The sequence below is a fragment of the Corvus moneduloides genome, chromosome 2 (assembly GCF_009650955.1).
Source record: "Corvus moneduloides isolate bCorMon1 chromosome 2, bCorMon1.pri, whole genome shotgun sequence".
Lineage (NCBI taxonomy): Eukaryota > Metazoa > Chordata > Aves > Passeriformes > Corvidae > Corvus > Corvus moneduloides.
Window position 1 is genome coordinate 88,204,422 of NC_045477.1, and position 17,221 is coordinate 88,221,642.

Sequence of the window (17,221 nt, forward strand, 5' to 3'; positions counted from 1 at the left end):
CGTCGGCTTTCCCGAGCTGCCGGAGTTCGCACCAAGTCCGCTGGATCCCCTTTTTCCTCCCTCTCGCCCCCGTCCCGCTCTCCTCCCCGCAGCTCCCCCCTGCGCCCAGCCCCACGCCTGCAGCGAGCGCGGGGCCACGCTCCTCCCGGAGACCCCCGGGTTCCTCCTGCCACCGCCGGCTCCTGCGCCCGAGGACAGGAGCAAATCCAAGCCTCCTCAGTTAGAGGGGGGGGAAATGCCCCATCCCTAGCCTGTTCCCCATCCCTCCCTCCCAGCTTCCCAGCAGCGCGGGGGCGCCCGGTGGGAAGGTTGGTTGCCCCCCGCTTCCTGCAACGCGCGGGGCGCAGTTCGGCGCGGGGCAGCCACCGGGCGCGCAAGTCGCGTGGCGGCCCGCGGGCCACCGCCACCGGCCGTCCTCGAAGGCAGCAGGGATGCCGCCGGGGGGGAGCCTTGCAGCCGGGGGGAACTTGCCTCAGACTCGCTCCGAAAGAGAAAAGCGAAACAAAGCACCGGAAAGGGAAAGGGAGAAATCCGGGAAAATAATAAAAGCATGCGAGCAAACAAACAAACAAACAAACAAGGACCAGTGCAAAGCTCAACTCTCCCGGGGATCCGGCCTCCACCCCACGCCGCGGACCCTCGCGGGGGCAGGCGGCGGAGAGCGCAGAAGCGCGGGCAGCCCCGCAGGCGCGCACGGCCCCACTACGCGCTCCGCGCAACGCGGATCTCTGCGAGGGATGACGGGCCCGTCCCGTCCTGTCCCAGCGGCGCGGCAGGGAGCGGCGGGAGGCGGGGAGCGCCCCCGGGGCCCCCCTCTTCGCGCAGCCCGCGGCTTTGCGGGGACCTAGGGCAAGGTGGTGCAGGTGGGAACAAAACTGGGGGGCAAATTTGACCCCACTACAAACTCTGACAGCGGGTTCAGAGAGAAATTACCTTTATTGCTGCTCCTGATAATGGGCTGGGGAGGAGGGATGGAGGGAGGGAGGGCTAAAGGGAAGGAGAGAGAGAGAGAGAAAGAGGGGGAAGGAACTGCCGTCCAAATCCCATTCCATTGCAGGAACGGAACTCCTGGAACCCTGTCGCAAAACTAAAAAGTCACCAGCGCTCCTCGGAGCTTCCTTCTGCCCCCGGCTCACCGCGGCACCTTGGGTACGCCTTTGCCGTGCCACAAGCAACCCCGCTCTCCCAGACACCCCTTGCAGGACCGGCCATTAGCGGCACGCTGAGGGCTGTCCCGACAGCCCGGCCTGCCGGCTCACCTGCGGGGCATCATGCCCCCAAATCCTCCTCCTCTTCCCTCCCTACTGCCCTGGGGCAACGGACAGGAGCCCTCTGCCCGTCTGGGGGTCCCAAGTGGACAAAAGGGGTGGCTCGTTTATTCAACCCCTCTTCCTTTCCCCACCTCCAGCCCTATGGGGCTGATTCCCCCCCCGCAGACCCCAGCCCGCCCCCTGGCTGCCCCCTTCCCAGAAAAAGAGGGGGTATCTGCGAGCAGGGCAGCCTGGCAGGGGATAGTCCGGACCTCGGACTGCAAAGGAGCGTTTAATTAGCGTGGCATCAACCCATGCGTTATTTTTTAATTCCTCTTTCAAAGGAACCTCTTGGCCATTGTGGTTTTTCTCTGAGTTAAACGAGAGGAACAATCATGAATGAGTTTAAACGTTGCATTAGCTTTAAGCACATCCAAGGCAAAGTATTGAATTTCATATTTATAGGAGGAATTTACATTTGTACATTGACTCATGGTATGACGTAGGGCGAAACTGATTTCCTCCCACCCACCCCCCACCCCCCCCCTTCTTCATAATTTGGTCGAAATGGGGCAAATAAGCAAACAGAAAAATCATCGGTTTAATCCACGTTTTAATGAGCGCTGACCCGAAGAGCAAGATTTTGTTGAGTAGATAACTGAGTCCTCTCTCTCTCTCCATCTCCCTCCCTCCTTCCCTCTCTCTCTCTCGTGATTAATTCAGGGACTGTAATCATGGACATTGTACATCAAACCTTTCTGCTCACGCTAGACTCCTGCAGATCTTTATTGGTTTATATGAAAGCGAGTAAACATATTTCAGAGGATGCCCTTTCAATCTGGCTCCATTTCCACAGCACATAATTCCAAGGACAATTTGTTTTAATAATAAGAATGGATGCAGTGTTAATGGTTTTCAATTTGTGTTTAAAAAAAAAAATTAAATATTTATAAGTATCGATCGAGGGTTTCAGGATTTTACAGAAGTCTTAACACATTTCATAGATGGGATTTTTTTTTTTAATTTAGAAACCTGTGTCGTATTCTCTTTTATGCTGTTTATTGATTTAAGCAGCATCCGTGTCTCAAGCGAGAGACTAATAGATTTTCATTAAAATAGGCTCTCTTAATCCTGATTGTGAATGGATATGATTGATCCATCCAGCACACTACACATCTATAATATTAATAAAGGACATTATCATGGCAGGATTTGCTTTTCCGACATCAGGGCACTTTTGTTTTTTCCCCTTCCTTGCAACCTTAAAGATTTATTTGCGAGCTGTAAAATAGCCCACAGGAGGGAGACGCTTTGGGAAGAATACATTTTTATATTAGACTCTTTTTTTGGTAGTTTTAGTGGAAAGATTTTTTTTTTTTTTTTAATCTACAAACTGCTGTGGCAACATATGGTGAAAATTAAACTGTTTCCCCCGCAAATCTAATCTTAAAACATTTATGTTGAGTTTTATTTTTAGAAAAACATTTTTAAAGGAGCGGAAAACAATCTTGTATGAAAAGTAAAATAAAGAACATTTGAAAGGCTATAGTTTAAACTAACAATAGCCTACTTCACTGGCTGATGCTGCTGGACTGGTATCGTACCTGATGAATATGTTACGAAGTGGTCGGGACAGCAGCGGCTACAGTAATTAATGGAGTGTGACAGAAATGCTAAGGGCTTAATTGTCTTTATTCCGACTTGTAGTAACGTAACCAAAGGGATACATTAATTCAGCACAAAAACATATAAATGCTCTCCTCTCTCCTGCACCAAGGTACAAGCAAACACACGCGCTCACACACGCTCACATCTCTTTTCTATCACAGCATTAGTTTTTCAAATATATATAAAGCTGTATCTTTCCAGCAACATTAATTACTCATATATTCATTACAGGGAGCCTAGACGTGTTCAAATCCTCATCTACTTTTACTTCTGCAAAATTAAACATTCACGAGGTGAATTACAATAAGCAATTGCCTTTGTGTGTAATTAATTACGATGCAGTGGGCCAGCATAATGGGCGAGTAGCCCCCTTGCTTTCAGTTGCCCTGGATAACTCGAGCAGAATAGGAAGAGTCTGTGAGGGGAAGAAAAAAAAAAAAAAAAAGAGTGAAAAAAGTTGAGAGCTGTAAAGTTTGTACTGAATTTAGCAACACGAAATACACACAGAGAGAATTGTTTGCCTTCTCTAGTAATGTGCGAGGGATGCTGCAATTTTGAACTCTGTAATAATGATTAATAAGTCAAAAGGGCATATTTTTCTTTTATGGTATGCAGCGCTCAAGGGAATATTCCGTGTATGTCTTTAAAACGAAGTAGGAATATTTACACACATGCACAGAGTTAGCAACAGCACCAAAGAAAGAAAAAAAACACGAATATTTCAGTGAACTATTACATTTTTTCAATTATTTCCCAATGAGTATTTCAATGAACTGTTACATTTTCCCAATTCACAAGGAAGATTTATGGGATTATTAAGATTTCTAGTGGAAATATTATACAGTGGAAGTTTATCGTCTCTCAGGGATTGTACACCATTTGATATCAATTTCCAGATGTTATGATCTTTTTTCAGAAAATAATTGAGTATATTAACTTCTTCCCTACAGAAGACTATTTAGGGCTTTATTTATTTATTTATTTACTTACTTATTCTGTTAAGGGCACAACTATTTTCCTCCCACCCCTTCCTTACAGAACTAAATTGTTGAAACGTAAGAGTAAACTTCAATCAGATAGCAGCTTGATACTCAAGGGAAGGAATAATTTATTTGCCACTTTATTGCAAGAAGAAGCCCGTGAATTTAGCTATGTTTTAAAATAAAAACAAGGTACATCCGAGAGCGCCCGCCTGCCGATTTCGCTGCCCCCCGCCTTGGGCAGGGCGGGAGGCCCTGCGCTCTCTCTCGGTGGGCGCCGGAGCCCCCACGGAGTCGCGGGGCTGTGCCGGGGGGAGGCGCGGACCCCCGGCCGAGCGCCCTGAGCTCCGGCGGGACCGCACAGCTAAGGCACGTCAGGAAGGACACGCGTGTTTCTGAGCGCCACGCGTGCCCGCCTGGTGCGGCGAGTGCCCGAGTCCCGCGGGGCTGGGAGCGCGCACACGCGCGGGCTCCTGGCGCACGCAGCGGCGCGCAGGCGGATCCGACCGCAGCGGCCGCTGTGCACGGACACGCACAGACACCCACACGTCCTGCGGCCCCCACTCTGCGGCCCGGCGGGGCTCGGCCACAGCGGCTGCACGTCCCCCACTCCCTCGCCCCCCGCTCCGGCCGAGGCCCCTGTGTCAGACGAGGCGGGATTCTGCCCTGCCGGGGCTGCACCCGCGCCCGGCCCGGCTCGGCCCGTCGGGGGAGTGGAGCAGGAGGCCGAGGCTTTGTAGCTGTGCCCGGGAGAGGCGCAGGGCGGACGCGCCCCTCGTGCCCGGTCCCCACTTTTACAGGCTGCGGGTGGGCAGGGTGTCCTTTCCCCTGAGCTCTCCTTCGACCCCCGGGACGGAATCGGTGGGTCTTGCAGCGGCATATCCCCCGAGGAAGGGTCGATCTGGGTCCCCCCGGTCCTGCTGAGCTGCTTCCGGCCCCGGCTGTGGCCCCCGCCAGCCGCGGCCCTCGACGGACAGAGAACCCCCCTGCCCGGCCGCCGTGTGAAGAAATGGGGCCGGCAGGAGCGAGGTTTTACCCCAAAAGAGGAATTAAGGGCTGCGTCGGGCTTCAATGCCCCTACAAGGCGAGGTGAGGAGCAAGGGGGCTAACATTTCACAGGTTACCTCACCTCGCGTTTATCGGGGTAGTTAAAGGGAATAAAAGAGGTGGAGGAGAAGGAGAGAGAAAGAAAATCAACTTTAAGAGACTCTGGGTTTAAATAGCAGCCTTTGATATTTTGACAGTAAAATGGAAAACACTTAACAGGAGTCAAGTTTTGATGTCTGAGGCTGGCAGCGCCCCCTAAAATTATATTGTCTTGCCTGCTGCTTCAAATTGGACCCAGGACCTTATAACGTCTCTCCAGGTCTTTATCTGCAGCCTTTCTGATTGCAAAACCATAACTGTATCATTTTACACCAGTCAACTAAGCAAGTGCCAGTGGAATAAAATCCACAAAGTGCACACACATACCAGCTCTACAGCTAAAGTAGTCTGTTCTTTGCAAGTTGTAAAGGCCTGCAAATTAAATACCAATTACTGGAAGCAATAAAATGTTTTTTATTGCACAAAATCTACTTAAAACAGAAAAGAATAGTCGTTTTATTTTGAGGAGGGGGACAGGGGGGCAGCTCACGAAGACATATATTGGCAGAGAAAGATTATATACAGCGCCTGCACAAGGCCACAATGGAGACATTCTATGGCCGGCAGCAGGCAGGGCTTCCCCCTGTGTTGTACAGAGGGGGATTCTGCAGAGGTGCTTATGATAGGGATTATTGTAGGTGAGACTTGGGGAGGTGGGAAGCCAGGGAACAGTAGCTCTAGGTAGAAGCAAGTGATGCAAACAAGTTATATGACAGCAATCCAATGTGCTTTTAAGGTCCTTTCCAAATGAGGTACTAAGGGGTTGGTGATGAAAACTACCTGATGTCTCCTCCTTCCCCTGCCCACTTTTCCTTCCCCTCTTTGGGGAAGAATGGGTTACTGGCTTTCTGTCTTATGAGCATCACATGAAAAGGCTCCCAATTTCCTACTGTACTCTCTGGGCCCCTCAGTGGAGGAGCCCTCTGGGAGGCAGCAAGGCAGGGTGCAGCTCCCCAGAGTTACTAGCTCCACGACAAGGCTGCCATTCCTCCACAAACATCCTCAAATTTCTACAGACCAAAACAACATCAGCAGACCTGCAGGTGGGAGGAATGTTTACCCAGATGACACGTTCAGCTTTGCCAGAGTTCAGGTGTCCTTCACGACAACACAGTCCTGTGACTAGCACAAAGAAAGAAGAGTGGAAGTAGCCAAAAAGCCATACTCTGGCAGAGGAAAAGCAGTGTGATAAGCGATATGACAAACTTTATATGCTCAGCCCTTGAATTGCATATCGAAACCTCTCTCCAATATATGCGTCCCACTCCTCATTTCCTTACTCTTTCATTACTCCTAGAACAGCCCATCCTTGTGGTTTGCCCTTATACAATGCCTGTGCTTCACCTTTGGCTGCACTTAATGCCAGGAACTGCCTGTGCATGGGACAGGACACAGCCCTTGAGAGCACCTACCATGCATGGTGGGTCATGACACTTATGCTGATGGGGGCTTGCATCGTACCACTTTAAATAGGCTTTGAACGACTGGGGTTTCTTTTTTTCCAGTGACAAAAGCAATTTGAGGATTGCAAGCTTGTTTCTTAACATGACCTCATTCTGAGTGAACTAGAATCTCCTGCTCACCAGAGTGTATTACACAGAGCCAGGCTATGGCAACAAAGACCTTCCAAGCTAATTATCCACAAGCGTGCAGGCTTTCTGTGGATGAATTGGGTTTAGAAATGCTTGAAGACTAGATTCGACTAGACTTAGAAACACAGGGAAAACTGAAACTCTGCCATGTGGTTTACTGCCACTTCAAAGGTTCCCCATGCTTGCCATGTGAAATCTACAAGTTTTGAAATGAAGGATTTAAGCACTGCACTGATGCTTGTGCTGTAAGGAGAGCAAAGGTGCAGGCACGCACTTGGGCTGCAGGTTCCACATGGCTTTTGTCTGGCCTGGAGGAGGCATCACCACAAGAACTTGGGTGATGGAAAGGGCCCTGGAATGGTGCTCACTTCCAAGGAGCCCCCAGAGACAATGGTCCTGAGGTAACTGGGAAGTGGTGGGGTCACCCTCCAGCACCAGTGGAAAGAGTGATGCTGCTGGGGCTGCTGGCACCAGAGGCAGCAAAAGTGAAATATTTTCCTTTCTCTGTTCAAAATGGAGGGGCCATGGGTCTTATTTTCCCAGATTATAGCCTTTTTTTCTCAGTTGAACTTTCCCTCCACCCCTGAAGCAAGAAGTGCCCTGCCAATGGTTGCCCAGGGTTCACTCACAAGGGCTCAGCTGCTTGACAGCGAGGATGTGGCTTTCAGAACTAGTTGGGTCTCTTGATACCAGCCCCAAGGAAATGGAGGCTCAGGGCTGACATCTGCAGATCCCTCTTCTGCCCTGGGTCCTCATTTAACGCTGAGTGAGGAAAAGCTGTGGGTAGCAAAAGGTTTAATGGCATAGTAATGCTGCTCTGTTTGGGGCAGGGGGTGAGAGTCACTGTTACAGACAAGAATATTTATTCTTTTTTTTTCCTTAAAGAGGGGAATTCTGTCCTCAACATTGCTAAATGAGTAGGACTTAGGCTACTGCACACCGAAATCGCAGCATGCGCTCCCGTTTACACCCCTTGCTACATGTCCACACACACAAATATTCACCCATTGACAAGGCTGTGGAGGTTTCTGGTTTTGTTTAAAAATTGGCTGCCTGCAGCCTCCCCTTAGTTCCTCTGGGAATGCATGAGCAGCTGTGGAGAGCTGCAAGGCTAGCCAACAGACCTTGTAGCCCCCACAGATGTCAATTAGTTTCTCTCGGGCTTCCTTTGGATACACTCAGGTCTTGAGACCTCCATGTGCTGACTTATTTGTAAAGCATGAGTTATTCACTAACTCCGTGTTACTAATTAGAAGATTATCAGCTCTTGGTGGTTCGCTTGCCTGCTGCAGGGAGGTTCTAAGGAAACCCTCGTACAGACCACACTGAAGGAAAGCATCGATTGATTGCTCTGGTGCAACACTCCTGCTTTACACATTAAGGAGCAACTGGAGGGATATGAAAGGTTTTGGAGACCCTGAGTGCCTTTCCAGGCTTGGGTAACCCAGAAAGCAGCTTGCTGCATCTGCACCACCCTGGGTTGGTGAGAGCTGGCTGTCTGCTGGTGGAGCCAAGCCCAGCGTTGGGGGCTAAAGATTTCGGGAAAACGTGCAACAAGCCCATGTTGGGCTGTAGGAGGGGGGGAAAACGAGCATAAACCCTTCTGGCACCTAGGAAAAGACAAGGAGCTGGGTGCTAAAAGGGCAAGGAGGAAGGGAACAGTTAAGTACATTGCCTATAGACACTGCAGCTTTTTAAAGTAGTTAAACTGACTGTACTCCTCTGGGAATCCATTTTAGAAGAGGCAAAATTGAGTGCATCTTTAATTTGCCTAATTTTCTTCATCATATATATTTTTGGATCCTCCCTGTGCTAATGAATCCTTGCTGTGTTCACAGGGAGTGAAACTTGTTAATATTAGCAGAGGTCATCATGGCCTTTCTCCGAGCCATCACTGTCCTTCCCGTGACTCGACCAAGCATTCACGAGGGTCATGCCGGGGAAGGAGGAGGGTCAGCTCAACCTGCCTGAAGTTTACCCACTTGCCTTTGATAGAAGGCACCACTTTGATCTGAGGTGTGGCATGAAGTGCAATAGTTAATATAGTTAATATTTATAAGCTTATGTACAAAAAAAAAGAAATAAGGAGGCAGTAACATGAAAGTCTTGGTGCAGTGTACGGCCAGTGTAAAGCAGGAGACAAATCTGGGAACAAAAGAGGTTTTGGTGATGCTGCTGATGATGTCCTGGAATATCTGGGGTTTTTGATCTGTGACTGTGCCAGGGATTTCTTGTGTGCAGTTAAGTCACTTCATCTTTGTCTGCCTCGGTTTCCCACCAGCAAGGTGGGAATTAAACAGAACATTTTGTCTTCTCTTCATTTGTATGCATTATCTACACAATCTAAAAAGTTTAGTGCATTGCTTCTATTTTTGTTGTGTCTACTGCTTGGCAGTTTCGTGTTCCTTGGGATCCTTAGGCATTTTCCATAACACAGATAATAAGTTTAACAGGTTCTCTCTCTCTCTTTTTTTCTTATGCCTTTGGCCACAGAGCTCATCATATCTTGTTCTCATAAGCCAAATGCAGGAAAGTATCTTCAGAGCATCTCTGTGGGATCTCTGCTCCTCACTGAACAAGGTCTTGCCAGATTACAAGGAAATGAATGATGCTTAATAATTGCAGCTGTCCAATAGACTGATCCATCACATCTGTTCTGCTTGCCAGATGAGTCCAGACCACCAGTGGCCCAAAAATAGCTGCTCTTCTTAAGACTGCTCTGTAAAGCAAGGGGATTCCTGCAATTTTTAAAGGGATAAATCACAAAATGAGGACCCATGCAGGATGTAAACTCCATGCTGGCATGACAAAGATGCACAAATCCTTCAGTGGGGTGGCTGGGAAGAGCAAAGCCCTTTAAAAAGTGGCTTAGTCATTTATGTGTCTCCATTCCCTCTCTAATTTGAGACAACGTGTTCAGATTTCAAACTGTGGTGTGTGTAGTCAATTTTTGTTGTCTTCAACACTAAGAAGTTAAATATTGTGCTCTTCAAAAAGCCATGTCTCATATCTCATAAATCACCAAAAGGTGAGTCACCAGTCACCTCAAATTGAGAGTGCATTTGAGAGGGTAAGTTTAAGTAATTAGTTGTTTGGGGTTTTTTTCCACCATTACAGGATATGATCAGATTAAATCTGGCAGACCTAGCTGGAACAGTTTAAAAAGTTACCATCACCAGCTGCTTATTGCTGTTCCTCTGCCAGAGGTTACCTCCATCCCCCACATGCAGAAAGAGCAGTGTGAGCATAGACCTTGGCCACTGATATGCAGGAGTGAGCACCTTAACACAGTCTGGCTTTCCCTTCTTGTGCCTCCGTAGCAGGGTATGCAGGGAGTAGGTGTTGAGAAGTACTGTATTCATAATCTTGACCATCAAATGCATATGTAACGGTTTGGGACTAATTCCTACTTTTTATGAATATGTGAATAAAATTCATTCTATGTTATGAATAATTTTCCCTATTTAGATTTTGATGTAATAGTTCATGTGATTGTTTTTCCAGAAGCCCACTGATGCAATTTATTTTAAACACAACTTACTAGTAATAACAGCAAACATGGTTGTGGTTTTTTGTCCCTTGCTTTCTAAAATATTTTAAAGTATTTTTTTAATCTTTGTTCTTTTGTTTCCCCATGGCAAATATTCAGGCTCTGTGGACACAGATTTCATGCTGCTTGAGGGAGGAGATATAAAAATTATACTTTCCTTTAGAGAATTATAATGTGAATGAGAGAAAAAAAAACTCCCTTTGTGATCTATTTATGCATTACCAGGCAAACTTTTCCTATGTTTCAAGATCCTTCATGTTCAGATGCATCATTCTTTTATAATAGATAGACTGGATGAAATGTCAAATACAATTGTGAACAATTCCTATTACTTCTAAAGTGATTATAAAAAAAAATAGGCCCAATGGGAGAAAAAATGTATTAGTATGTTTGCTAATCCTAGGTTATAGTTAGAGAAAGTTTTTGGCAGGGGTGGTTGAAGAGGTATTTCCTAAAACTGCTTTGTTGTTGAGGTTTTTTTATTAGATCATTGATCGGTAACACGGCTCAAGAGTAGCAAGTTTTTTTCTCCAAAGAAGATGTATGATGCAAACTGGTGACTTCATGTGATTTGCCTGCTTACCAAGATGAAGAAATCAGATTTAAGTCTGCTACTGAAAGCCATTTTCAACATAAAGAATGACAAAAGCAATGGCTTTCCAAAATTATTATCAAAAATTCTGAAATTTGTTTTCCAAGAAAAACTATTTAGAGGACAACAGCAATGCTTCCTCAGTTTATTAAGATTATACTTTTACAAATAATATATGATATAGCCTCCTTAATCTACACCTGCTCTTTTATTAATCAAAGTCTGCAGTACAGGGGAAAAAACATCAACATTCATAGGAATTACATGATGTATACAGTTGTAAATGCAAGTGGATTAGTTTCGGAGCTGATCCCATTTAAAGCAGGACTGGGTGGCTGAGGTCCTTTTCTACCTGAATTATCCTATCATCCTAGAAATCACAGCTCAGAATCATGCTTCTGATGCCCATGCAGGCCATAAATTCCCAATGTAAAATTTTAAAGGCTAACATCAGCAGTGCCCTCACATTAGAGCAGCAGAGTACACTCCAGTCTGGAGTGAGACACTCCTGGTGTCACTGGGAAATGAATTTAGATGCATGACCACATTTGAAATACTTAATAATTGCCTGCCTTCTTCACTAGATGTTTTCAAAGGCCTGACCTGGGGAGTTAGTTTCCTGCGTTCTCATACCAATCCCCCTGTTTGCATTTAGGAGCCCAGTCTCAGATCCTAGATGGACATGCGCACACTGCTGAGTGTACCACCACTCTTAAATTTGCCAGTTTTGAGGCTGGTATCACTGCCTCACTCCCACACCCAGGGGCAGGAGAAGGTGCCTCAAAGGGTCGATTCAAAGCATCTAACTGAGGGTCTTTTCTCAATCTCTGCCAAGCAGACAATATCTTCATGCAGAAAGACTACAGCTATCAGCCTGCTAATGTCAGTACTTAAATTAGGTATCTACTATAGCCCATACAAACAGCTCTACCTCCTCCAGCCATAATCCCTCTTCCCTCCTCCTCTCTGCTCCCAAAGAAGAGAATGCTGTATCAAGCCCACACCATGGACTGCCAGACTTTTAGTGCAGACCAGTGCTAATCCCATACATCTGATAACTCTGGGGCACCACTGGAGTCTTTGCACCAGGAGCTGAGTTGGTGCACAACAGTGTGACTATACATAGGCCAAAGTAAAGCCCCCAAGAATGCAGATGTCGTGGGTGTTGCATTCCCAACACTATTTTACTCCAGTGATCAGCTTCTGCTGGGATGGGCTACTTGCCAGTGTGGACTTCACCAGGATACAGATCCCTGTCGTGCTAATACAGCTACCTCTGTCATTTCCCTGGTGGCAGACAAAGATGAACTGCTTCCCCAGAGTTTCTGCATGAAGTACCGAAGACTGGATTTGTTATCCCTGATAAAACTGAAGGAATATGATTGTTTATTCAGGCATTGTGCTCCCTACAACTGTACTTGCTATGCCTTTCAATGAATCCAACAAGCAATGTTATCCTGTGCTAAAGGCAATTGAAGACAGCCAATAGGGGAACCTAGTATAAAACTGACCTAGTTCTGCGCTATATGAAGTAGACAGATGATGTCAGACAGGAGCAAAATTTTCTTACCCCAAAGCAAGGTACAGTGTTACTTTGAACTCCTTAAAAACTTGTGGAGAGATACCATATGTAGAAACAGCTAAAAAATAAGAATTTAGATAACAATAAATTAATTACATATACTCTTTGCCAGTACAGCAGCCACACAAAAGTGGCAATTGCACTAATAATTGCTTTCTTGGATAGTATCAAGGTGGTGGGACTATGGACAAGAGTAAATAAAAGATATCACAAGCAGGTCGTCTAGGCCAAACACACTCAGAGCTCTTCCATTGATGCCAAATACTTGTTATATTTAGATTTCCTGTTTGTGCAGAGAGAAGAAGACACCATCAAGGACAGGTGGTGTGTCTCAAAACATGTGAAAATAAGCCAGCCTTGTTATTGATAGGGTTGCAAACCCTCATTCAAAGGCCTTCAGTGCAGGTGCAAAGGAGCAAGCAGATGGACTGGAGTAGATTCACTGATTGTCAGATTGTGCACCAGCACAATCAACACAGAGATGTGAGAGTGATGCAAAGGTCCGTAAATCCATTGAAAAGTTGAAAGAAGGAATGGATATCCTATTGAAATTATTCCTGGGGACCACCATGGTCTCCTACAGGTCTCTGTCATCCTGAATTTGTAGAAATCTATAATAGAAATACTAAAGTCAGTCTGCATGGAGATGGTTTAATGTGGGGACACCAGATAAAAGAAAAGGTAGAAGGGACATATGGCTTTGGCACCTAGATTAGCATGTCATTAAAGTTGTGCCGGATTTACATGCAGCTTCTCAGTTCTGGAAAACAAGAGAGAGCAGATAAAAAGGAGAACAGGATAGGACTGGAACCTCAAAGCAGTCAGAAGAAGAGATAAATGAGAGAGAATAAATCTCAATCTCAATCTCAGAAGAGAGGAAAGAGAGTAATCATTGAAAACCCCTAAACGTGGGTACATGAAAAACCGGAACATTACCACAACTCTAAAACACCAAGAGATGTAAAGAGGAAGGTACCCAGGCTGTGCCTCTTGTCTTGTGTGTTATGGAATCAGTAATCTAGAAACACTGGCTGGGCTGTGTGGACAGGCTCAGGGCATGGAAGTGTGTGGGTGTGAGAGCACGAGGCAGACAGACCAGTTCTACTGCAAAATAAAATTACCTTTTCTTCCTATAAGGTCTCACCCTGAGCTCTGCTGCATTGTTGCTGCAAGGCTGCAATAGTGTACCACCTTAATTAACAGAAAAGGGAACAAATAGACACAAATTTGGCACAGAGATTTTAAAGAGAATTTTTTTCAGGCTCCTGCATCCCACAGAAAGTAGCAACTAAAGGATGGAGGCAAACAGCTGTGGTGAAAGCCAAAGACAAATCAGGCATTTCTTCACTCCTAGCAGCAATATACTGCAAAATTAAAAGGCTGATTAATGAAGATGACATTACAATAGGCAGCCCTTACAACTTCTACATAATTCAAAGGGTAAGTTGGGGTACAGGTGTTGATAGCTTAAACACACACTGACATGGAGAGTGCTAAAGCGATAGTGGAAAGAGGCATTTATAAATGATGGAAACAAACCATTTCAACAGAGCAGCTCTTCACTGGAGGAGAAAATGCAGACCCACAGGCAGCCAGTGATACACTGATGTTAAAGGTGATGGGAACCAGAAGAGACTTAGTTCAATAGCTAAGGAGGCTTTAGACCATCAGCATGGGTTCAGGCAGCCAGAGCCTCCAGGGCCGGGGGCGAGCACTCAGTGCTCAGGGCCCTTCAGACGCCGGCATTCAGATTTGGAAGCTTCTCCTGCACAACTGGCCTCTGTCAGGGACAAAGAAGACTATGGACCAGTGGTGTTTCTGGCTCCCACTGCTCTGCTCAGCTCCAGAATGCCTTCTTTTTAATGTAGTTTTCCTTGTGTATTCATTTTGTTCACATTTAACCTTAGTAGAGATTAGTTTTGACTATTGGGAGGAGTAAGCTCAAGCAGATGCATGGGGATAAACTGAATCTTCAATATGCTCGGTTATGTATGGGTATGTTAAAAAAGGGAAAAAGAAAGAAATTGAAAAAAATGCAATATAGTGAATGTTTTAGTTTTAGGCCATATGTCCTTAACAGCTATCTTTTGCATGAGTTGTTGGAAGCAGTCTGGACATAAGAGTATTAAACTACTGAACCTGATAGTGAAACAAATGAGATCTAGAAATGGAATAAGTACATTTATTTTTAATATTTTTTCTGTAATCTTTTTGTACCTTGTAACTCACCAGTAAGTAATTGTCAATTTTTTTTAAAAAAAGGTATTTAAATTTTCAGCAAGGATCACCTGTAATATGGTTCTGAAATGTTTCATTGGTGTTAGGAATTCTTAGATGGCTGATATAAACTATGTGGTTGAAAAATGTCTGGTAATGATTCAAAAGCATAAACAAGGCAAAAGGGTTTTCGTTTTTGGTGTTTTGTATGTGTGTGTGCATGTGTCTGTGTGTCTGTCTGTTTATTATTTAGGTCTCTTCTTAAAAACTCAACTTTTCAGTACCCTCTTTTTCCACAGGTTTCCCCCTTCTTTGAGCCAATATCATCTATAGACCCTTATTCACTTTGCAGCATTTCCCCGAGTGAATGTGTTTTTACAAAGCTTCCAGGGTTCCACACCTTTCCAACTGTTCATTTGGGGGAAATAAAAGCCCTAGCTGTTTGAACAATAGCAAAAGCCACGGAGTTAAATTTATGTGAGAGAGGTGTGACAAATAAACAAGCAAAACTCCTCCTTTGAGTTCCCAGGAAAGGTGTAATGAAATTCCACAGGAATAAATGGAATTACTCCACATACAGACTTCTTCAGGAGGCCACAACCTGATCCCCAAATGGTTGGACTAACCCCTGGTTACTCTGGGAACATGCCACCCTGGTATAAAGCCATAATAATGGTGAGTTCAGGAAATCTGTAGCCGTTTTTATAGCATGGACTTTTCCTCCCAACACGTGGCTACTTGATAACACCCAGTGGCAGCAGCAGGGCCTGAGTGTGTGGACCGCACACACAGCTTCCGCTGAACATTAAGCCAGGATGTTGTCCTCAATCCCCAGTTGTTCCCTGAACACGGCAGAGCTGTGTTTCAGCTCACAGTCCTTGTTTACTACTGTCTGCCACCTGTCACCTGAATTCAGTGTGCCCGCCCAGGCAGGTTGACCCAAGCACACTGCCACAGGATGTTCACTTCTCAGCTATGTACTATATGTAAAGTATAAACTATAAAAGTCTCCCATGGAAAAAAATCCAAGGAACCCTGTGCCACATAATGGAATCAGAAAGAGGAAATTATTACATAAGATGTTAGACCGTTTATTTTGCCTGAACTGGGTGAAACATAAAGAGCAAATGGAGAATGTAGCTGATGAAAAGCGAAGTTGATTTTAAATTAAATGTATGAATTAATCACATTTTAAAACATAACATTGAAGGTATTGGAAAATTAGAAGTGCATTCACATCACTTAAGTTTACTTAATCTAAAGGTTAGGTGGCCAGTTAAGGCTGGTGGTGTGGGGTTCCTCTCCTATACTGCATAAATAGGTTATTGCCTCAAGGTGGAAATTTGTTCTGTTTCATTTGTATCTCCTGTCTCAGCCCATGCTGCATGCCCCAGAGGGATAGCTCCCATTCACTTTCTGAAGGGCCTTCTTTGTCAAGTCCAGAATAATCCCAAACAGATCTCTGAGAGTCATGCTTAACTCTAGAACAAGAGAGTCTTACCCTCCTTTGCCACTACTGTGGGCTCAAAAGTTATTGCCCTGCTATCTCATAAATTATTTAGATGTAGCTATAAGACAGTTTTATTCTGGTAACGATGTGCATAACTGTGGCCCATGCTTACTGACAATAACATCCCACAGCTTGAAGACAACCCTTTCGGTTCTTATAATAAATGTAAAAATACCCATTGCCTTCTACTTGAACTGAGTAAGATCACTCATGCACATATCAGTCCTCTATACTTCTAACTGCTTCTGCATTATTCATACACAAATTACTGTCTGTACATGGACATATTAAGAAAATGATTGCATTTGCATACCTTTGCATTTAAGTGTTTCTGAATGTGAATAATATAAAGATAGCTTGCACAGTATGGACTAGTAGCTTATAATTTGAGGATATCAAAAAAGCAGGGTAATTTTTCTTGTATTTTTAAATAACAGCTGCTTCACTGTCTGTGTGGCTTTATCTACCAGCTAGATTGTACTGTCAGATATCACTGAAAAGGTATCAGCTTTACTTATGCCGTCTTTTGCTACAGCGATGGTTTACGATAAGGAAAATGTTAAGGTGTGTGGCTCATTTAATCAGCAATTTTGCAAGTGTTTTACTTATGTCAACAAAGAAAAAATTGTTTTTAGCGTCTGGTATCTAGAAGGCAGTGTGCAGCATAAATTATTCAAATCAAAGCAACATAAATCTTTGTACAGCAAAGGCAAAGCCTCAGAATTCATCGCTGTGTGTTACAGCTTTGGATAGGACAATGACCTCTAATCAAAACTCCGCAGTACAGTCCCTACACTTAAGATGCCAACTTGCCACTAAGGACCTGATTATCTATAAATTTATGGGAAGCTGCAATAACTGGTGTTTGCCTCCTGATAATGTTTTCTGACACACATCAGGAGATTCAGCTGATCTGTGTTAGAGATTATTGTACAGAATCTGCAGTTTATACGGGCAATGAGTAGACAGAAGGTCCATTTGAGACCTTTAGCTATAGACAAGCGCATAAGGAAAACTGTTTCCATAGAAACATGCCCCACAGCTGTAGTTAGTATAGGAAAAATAGTTTTATGATTATTTCAATGAAGTTCTACCTTTTGTTTTCAGTGCAAGATGTATACAAGGGGTTGTTTC